Here is an 8,898-nt window from a genome sequence, read left to right on the forward strand (position 1 = left end):
CGTCGGGAGCTTGACGTATGCGATGGTATGTACCCGGCCAGATATCAGATATGCAGTCGGAGTGGTGAGTCGGCTCATGAGCAATACCGACAAAGGGCATTGGAACGCGGTCAAGTTGATACTCCGATACTTGAAAGGCACCTCGAGTATGTGCCTCCGGTTTGGCTCCGATAATCCCCAACTTGATGGATTCACGGATTCGGATATATTGGCTTATGCGGATACCAGCCGGTGTACATCCGGATATGTCATGACTTATGCAGGGGGAGTTGTTTCATGGCAGTCTAGGCTGCAGAAGGTGGTTGCATTGTTAACCATGGAGGCGGGCGGAGTACATGGCAATTGTAGAAGTCGGCAAGGAGATAATCTGAATGAAGGACTTCATAGAAGTGCTAGGGACCCAGCAAGTGGAATACCGGCTCTACTGCGACAGTCAAAGCGCCATCCACCTTGCAAAGAATGCGGTCTACCATTCTCGGATGAAACATATCCAGCAAAGGTACCATTAGATCCAGGAGAAAGAAGAAGATCAAGAGTTCGTGCTGACGAATATCCACATGGAGTAGAACGGGTCGGATATGCTAACCAGGGTGTTGACGATCGACAAGCTGGACGCGTGCCGAGAGCGGATCAGGCTGACAAGACATCCCATGCCGGAGTGAAGGTGGAGATTGCTGGGAAATCGGTCTCTCCGGATGGGATCCGGTCATGAATAAAGAGGACCCGGTGAGAACCGAAAGAGAACCGGTGAGAACCAGAAGAGAAGACATATCTGTAAATATGTTTTGAGTAAGCCTATTGAGGCTATATTTGTAAATAGCCCTAATTTCATATAAGTATAAATATGACTTAGGGCAATCACTTAAGGTTGTTATTGTTGTTGTAACTGTTGTACAATGAGAGTGACAGAGAGAGAGAGAGAGAGATACAAAGCGATATTCTGTTGTAACCTCCGCCTGGCGAAGAAACCGAGCTCGAGGTCGTTGCCTACGAGTCTCTAATTGGACCCCTTTCTTCATAGTGATAGTTCAGAGTTTGTGGGCTCCCATGGTTTTTCCCATTTAGGGTTTTCCACGTTGTCATGAAGATTTTCGTCCATAGGGGGAAAACCGAGCGGAGTGAGCAAAACTAGGGTGTGCAACGTTGCACACGCACATGATGTATTTGTAAAATATTAATAAGAACAAATGTAAATTGTAAGAAATGCTCCACAACATAACTGCACATCCACATGAGAAAGAGAGGGGTACATAGGAGTACGAGGTGAGTAAGGGGCATAGTAGTATGTGTGAGGAGTGGGAGTTAAGGCCCCATCAATCCCTCCTCCAAGAATCTAAGCAAATATCCCCCATTGAATGAAGGGGATATTTAGTCTCTCCTTTTTGTAACGGCTTTCTCTCCCTATGCTATAAAAGGGGAGGAAGGGGCACCATTGAAGGTGTTGCCTATTTTGAGTGAGAGGAGGTATACCACTTAGGTTGAGGGTTTCTATTTGTTTTAGGGTTTCTTCATTTCTTTCTTTACTTATCCAATTAGGGTTTACATTCTACTTATGTTTTGAGTCCGGCCCACGCGGCCGCGGTTGTAATCACATTGCGGCTTTCATGCCCATAATATACATAACTTCATAAATCTTGTCTCTTTCTACTTTCTCTACCGTGTTAATCTCTTCCACTTTGCTCATACCCGTCTTCCCATCTATTCCCTAGTCCAAGACCCCCGTGGTCCCGCCTTATTCTACACGCACACGTGGAAATACGCGACAACGTAAACATCTTGTGTTCACTCTTTAGTTCCCATTTTTGTGTTCTCCATTCTCATAGAAGTGTTCAAGACTCGGTTGTGGCCGAGCAATATTCCGCGTTTTTCTCAACAGCATAGTGATGCGCCATGTACTCGTTGTATCCAAACTGCACAACAGGGTTCTTCTAGCAAGTAGATCGGCGTAATTGCGCATTAGCCGATGTTCAGGCCATTATGGACGACGCGGACTTCACTCTTGAAGGTTTGTCATCGCTCTTCTCGGAGTCGGATTCGCGTCGATCCGACTCGTCCCTATCCGTGCCGTATTGTGGCATCTTCTTCTTTCCATTTTCTTCGTCCGTAAGCCGCCTCTTCGGCTTCTTGCGCGGGGAATGCACGACCGAGTCCCTACTACTCGACGACTCTTCATTTGACTGGTCAAACCGACTAAGTTGCTCATTCGGTCCACTTAGCCAAAATGAGATCGGAGTCTCTTCAAGAGTTCCGATTTCGTGTTCATCAAGGGGCATCTCAGCCTCACTAATCTCATCTTCAGAACTCGAATTGGAGTTGGGGTCCGGAGTCGGAGGCAAATACCAAGACGCGGACTCATCAAACACAACATCGCGACTTACGCAAGCTTGTTTGGTTCAGGGGTTATAACACTTATAGCCCTTCTGTTCGTCCGAGTAGCCGACCAAGATACACTTCTTGGTCGGCTACTCGGACGAAGGGTTATAATTGTTAAAACCCCCGAACCAAACAAGCTCGTGTAAGTCGTGATGTTGTGTTTGATGAGTCCGCGTCTTCATATTTGCCTCTGACTCCAGACCCCAACTCCAATTCAAGTTCTGAAGATGAGGTCAACGAGGCTAAGATGCCCCCTGATGAACGCGAAATCAGAACTCTTGAAGAGACTCTGATCTCATTTCGGCTAAGTGGACTAAATGAGCGACTAAGTCGGTTAGACCAATCAGATGAAGAGCCGGCGAGTAGTGGAGACTCAGTCATGCATTCCCCGCGCAAGAAGTCGAAGAGACGGCTTACGCGCAAAGAAAAGGGAAAGAAGAAGATGTCAGAATATGACACAGATAGGGACAAGTCAGATCGACACGAATCCAACTCCGAGAAGAGAGATGACAGGCCTTCAAGAGCGAAGTCCGCATCGACCAGAACGGCCTCAACATCGGCTAATGCGCAATTACGCCGATCTACCCGCTAGAAGAACCCTGTTGTGCGGTTCGGATGCAATGAGTAGATGGCACATCACTATGCGTACATGACACGCGTAGCGGAAGTGCGTGAGCCAAAGAGCTACGCAGAAGCGGCAAAAGGACGCAAATTGGCGTGTCGCCATGGAGGAAGAGATGAACGCACTTGCGGAGAATAAAACCTAGGACCTGGTTGACGCCCCCAAGGGTGTAAAGCCGATTGGATGCAGGTGGGTGTACAAGGTCAAGTACAATACCAACGGCTCGCTCAACCGATACAAGGCCCGGTTAGTAGCAAAAGGCGACGTGTAGCAACACGGCATCGATTACGATGAGAAGTTTGTGCCAGTTGCGAAGATGACGACCATCTGTGTTTTGTTTGCGATAGCTGCGGTGAGGGGGTGACCCTTACATCAGATGGATGTAAAGAATGCATTCCTGCAAGGTGAGCTTGAGGAACAAATGTACAAGGTACAGCCCCCCGGATTTCACTCTGGGACGAATACTTCAGTGGTATGCCGATTGAAGAAGTCCCTTTACGGACTAAGGCAAGCCCCGCATGCCTAGAACACGAAGATCACGCAACAATTGCATCAGATGGGATTTGCGACGTCCAAATCAGACTCTTCATTGTTCGTCCGACAAGGTTGACTTGGGCTGGTTAGTATTTTACTTTATGTTGATGACTTGGTCATCACCAGCGTCGACCTAGATGAAATTGACCGCATTGTCGTAGTGTATTCCACACACTACGTGAAAACCATAAAATAATATATCCGATTTTAGATACGTATAAATAAATAAATAATATATCAAAATATTTATCATGTGCATAAGGCAATATTCGAACCCTACACCTCCACATAGCCAAACCTCAACTTTACCATTATGCTACCTTATCTTTAGTGTTTTACAAATAGATTTAATAAAACACTCCATAAGTGCTTTATTTGCGCCTACCTTTATTAAAAGGTAAATCATGCATTTTTAGAGTTCGTGAATATTTTATAGAAAAACGCAAGCAACTAAAAAGTGACTCATGCACATCTAGCTTGCATGAGCACTATATTTAGCAAATAAAAGCAAGGATTAGAAAAGCATCACATGCACATTTAGTGTGCATAAACATATTAGAAAAAAGCATGTAGCTATGCTTAGTCTCTCCCATCACTATATAAGGATGGGGAGCACATTGTAGTTTTTGTTGATTTTTTTTTCTATAATGATCAATCAATCTAAAATATTCGTGGGATTCACGAATTTGCTAAAATAATTCTCTCTTACTACCTAAATATTGACTAAATATACTAAACTCGTGGGATTCACAAGATTCTTATCTTATAACTCTTTATACCTATTCTTTGTACTAGCCTTATTTGTATTTTTCTTCCTCATAGTCCAAAACCTCGGCGGTTCCCACCCGACTCACGCAACGATCCGGAGCCGAAAGGCACGACACAGTTGGTGAACCCGACGTGAAAACCGGGTGGCAAGGAGATGGAAAATCAACCGGAGGCTAGCAACATGATGATGATGTTCGAGCGCATGCTACAAGAACAACGCGCGATGTCGGAGATAGCGGCATCAGTGGAGCGGCTCGTGCAACGAAACGGGCAATTCAACGGGAAAGACTTGTCGCGGTATCTTCGAGACTACAAGGCGGAGATGCTACGGTGCGGAATATCGGAAGGACTGCAAGTGACGTCCTTCAACCGGGTGGCGACGGATGGGCTTCAAGCAAGCATCCATGGGCTACGACAACAAAATCCGACATGGGAGGCGTTTGAAGAAGAGCTAAAGAGGGCGTACGCCATCGAGGATTCCTCCAAGGCGACGCGAAGGGGATTCGAAGATTGGGTGGAGACGCCGGACAAGGGATTGAAGGTCGTTGATGTGTTTTCGGCATTCGAAAGCCGGTTCGGGAGGTTGTCCGTGAGAGATCAAGCTATCCTTGTACCGGACAAGGTGATCATGTTCTTGCAAGCCGTGGACGTCTGGGACTGGAAAGATCTCGGAGTGCTCTTGGAGGACACGACCACGGAGAGTGGCCACACCGAAACATGGGAAAGCGTGCGGGATATCGTCGCGCGATACACGAAGAGGGGGCAATGGCTTGCCAACGAGGAAAAGAGGGTTTCAGAACTGATTCCGAAACCGAGAACCGGATTGGAAGACCATCAACAAAGGGCTCAGGAGACTACAACCGAGAAGGGGATTGATGCATCTACGGTGGAGCAACTATTGAAGGATATGGAGAATCTGAAGATCGCGATGGTGAAGAAGTCAGATGACCGCCCCACAAGCTCCAAGTATACGGACCGACGGTGCATATGGTGCGATAGTGCCGAACACGATCGGAGTGATTGCAACGAGCATAAGGAGGCGCTACGGCGGGATCTCATCTACTACGAGGGAAACCGGATTCATTCGATGGACTCTCAGAAGCCACTCCGACCGAACTTCCGGAAAGGCGGCATGAAGAAGGTGCTCGAGGAGGAATTGGCAGCAAGAAGCAACTATGCGACAACCGCGGGAATATGTGTCGGGGAGTCATCGAGAGCAAAGACGTCTTTTTGGTCGGAAGTTCTAGAAAACACCGAGAAAACCGACTCCAATGAGATCCGAAGCACCGCGGAAGGCGTCCGGGAAGCTACGGGATGGGAGTGCCCTGTCGACAAGAATAGCATATACGCCCTATGTCAATTGCATAAGGTGTATGTGGACGAGAAACGACGACGCACGGAGGATGCGGCCGGGCCATCGAAGATACCGGAAAGCTGGAACTCCGGAGGTAAGGGAAAAGAAAAGTCGACTCCGGCATTCAAGCTCGCCTCGGACATAGAACAACAAACCGACTTGAAAAGAGTGTTCGAGGAAAGAATCTTGGATAGCCGGGTAGATTTCTCGCTTCGGGACTACTCGGAATAGCAAAGAAGGAGTTCCACGATCTTCTCGTGGATCTCATGAAGCGAAAAAGACAAAGTACGGAGGAAAATGCTCCAAGGGTGAATGCGAACACCGTTTAATGAACGACACCGAGGTGGAGGATGAAATTCCGAACTCCCACTATACAAGGCCACATTGGGCACACGCGACTACGGAGACTCCGGTCCGAATCGGCAACATCAAAGAACCCGTGCTAGCATTGATTGATCACGGATCGAAGGTCAACTTGATGTCCAAGGAGTTCTACCGGAATGGGAAGTGGCCTATTAACACCAACCATGGATGGAAGATTCGGGCGGCCACCAAAGCAACGGAAGATCTATTTGTGGCTTGTCCGGATGTGACGGTGAATATCGGGGATGTCGAGATTGACCAAAATTTCTTCGTGCAAGATGAGGTTTCACATTCCGTCATCCTCGGCCAACCCTTTATCACGGCATCACGGATGGAGACGAAGGTGCTCGATAGCGGTGCGGCTTTTGCGCGAATTCGGAGCCAAAATGGTGCGAAATCCGTCCAATTCCTAATGGTGCCGGCAAATCACGAAAGGAACAAGAGGGAACTCTTGTCCCAAGTGAGAATGAATTTTTAAAGCAGATTGTTGCGGGGTGGGGAAGTGATAGTCCAAGAAACCCTGATACCCCACACAGGAAGAAAACTCTCGGAGCAAAACATGTACGAATCGGTTCGGATGGGGCATCTACGTACATGACCGTAACCAGAGGTTTGAAGAAAGGATACCGACAAGTGGAGGATAAGTTGCGGTCAGCATCAATAATAAAAGAAGATGAAGAAATCATGGGGATAGTCGAAGAAGTGTTCTATGGGAGCACGCTACAACGACTTGAAGAGCTTGCGGAAGAAAAAAGCCAAGGGAACCGGGGAGTCCCGGTGGAATCGGTCGAGATGTACGAGATCATTGCGAAAATGGAGCCGGATACGCTCCGCAAAGAAGAAGCAATGGTAAGTACAAAATACAAGACCGTGGAGAAGAAGGTGAAACCGGCCGCGGGACCACTACCCACCGATAGCGAACAAAAGAGGAAAGAAGTCTCGGGAGATCCGACACTTCGAAAGTCCGTGGACATCGGATATGCCTTCACGGATGAGACCCGGAAGAAACTTCGGATTGGTGGAGGTGGGTTCCTATTAAAAAAAGAAGAAGAACGGTTTCGCGAGATGTTGGAGCAACACGGTGTCGTGAAGAATTTCGGCCAGAGGCGGAAACCGGGAAACATTGGCTACATCGGCGGGGTGCTGCGTGTGTACGCACCCGTGTACATTTAGCGTGAATATCGAGGGCGCCTTTATGGCGCCGAAGAGTAGTCAAGTCGGGGACAGACGATCCCATGTAAGTCGGGATTGTCCCACATTGTAACGCATCCCATTCCTTGTTCTATAAAAGGAAGGGAACGCCCTTTGTGTAGGGGTTGCCCATTTTGCATTAGAGGGTATACCCTTAGGTTTAGAGTTAGGTTCTTCTTCTTCTTCTTCTCCTTCTTCGTGTTTTGCTTAGGGTTTGCTTTGGTTCGGCCTCCTGTGCAAGACCCCGCTCGGCGCGACGAGCTAAGAGCTCCCCGACGGCGACTTGACAGCAGACGACTACTGTAACCTACCTCAGTCCGGCTCGACGCCGGGAATGTATTCTTCCCTTTATATGTATATATATATATACGTTTGTCTATGTATATTCGCGTCGTTGTTGGCGTCGGGTGCCTACCCTTTCCTGCGTTTTCCGTACATAAGGCGTGAGTCGGGTTGGGCTGTGTGTGCGTGTGTGTGTGCGTGCGTGCGTGGGTCAGTGTTAAGCACACTCTCTCTCTCTCTCTCACTCCCTTCGGTCGCTTCCGGTGTGCTTCTGGGATGCCCCGGAAACAGTGAAGCACGACTTCCTACGCTCCATCGCTCCCTAGTCCAAGACCCCCGTGGTCCCGCCTTTCCCCACGCACGCGCGTAACAACGCGACATATTTGGTGAACCCGACGTGAAGGGCGGCAAGGGAGGATGGAGTCGGAAGACGACGACCTTGCGGAGATGGTGGCCGAAGTGGTGTTGGAGTCGGCACGAGTGCTGATGAGGCGAGAAGCAGCGCAACAAGCGGTTGAGCGAGTGGTCGAAAGAGTCGGCCGTTTCAACGGGGACAAAGTCCCATCTTACTTGAAAGCCTTCAACACGGAAATGGAGGGGCGTGGCGTAGACAAGGCGTTGAGGCTGGAATTCTTCTGTCGGCTCGTAGCAGTCCGTATGCATGCGGAAGTAAAGGAGCTCCGTGAGGCTCATGGTTCGTGGGAGGCCTTCGAAGAGGCGCTCCTGAAGGTATACGGAGGACGGCGGAAGAGCCGGGGACGACACGACTTCGACCAATGGGTAGCATCGGCAAAGACCCATTGGGGCGCGATGAAGGCGTTCCGAGATTTCGAGCGACGGCTTGCTCAGCTCCCGGAACGGGAACAAGGTTTGGTGGGGGCGGACAAAGTCCTTTTGTTCGTCAGGTCGATCGACCGAGCGGAACAGGAAGCCATCGGGATTGAGCTCGAAGACGATGATGGAGTGAATGGGCTTACGGAGGACTGGTCGAAGGTCGGAAGGGTGTGCCAACGGCTAGATGATGAGCGAGCCGAGAGGGCTAAGAGGAAGGGACGCGACGGCGTGCCATCACAGCGGGAAGAGGCCGAACGGCAAAGAGAGTCGGCAAGGGTCGGCGTTGGGGCCAAGATTGCGGAGGCGTACGAAGCTCTCAAAGCGATGCTCGAGGAAGAAGGAAGATCGAGGCCGGAAGCCAAGACCGAGGAGACGGACTTGCCCCACGCAACGGCGGAAGATCGGTACCACGGTACCACGGGAGAGGGTGCGGAACGAAACGCCCTCTCGACTTGCGGAGAGAGAACGGCCAAGGACGAGGCCGAGATACAGATCGCGGAACCGGAACGTTGGGACCAGCGGTTTCGGGCGTGTCAGCCCGAGATCCCAGTCATTGAAGAAGCAAGCCCAGACGGGG

The sequence above is a fragment of the Azolla caroliniana genome, unplaced genomic scaffold (assembly GCF_043228905.1).
Source record: "Azolla caroliniana isolate FFs.n. ecotype wild unplaced genomic scaffold, voAzoCaro1.0.p SCAF_11, whole genome shotgun sequence".
NCBI lineage: Eukaryota > Viridiplantae > Streptophyta > Polypodiopsida > Salviniales > Salviniaceae > Azolla > Azolla caroliniana.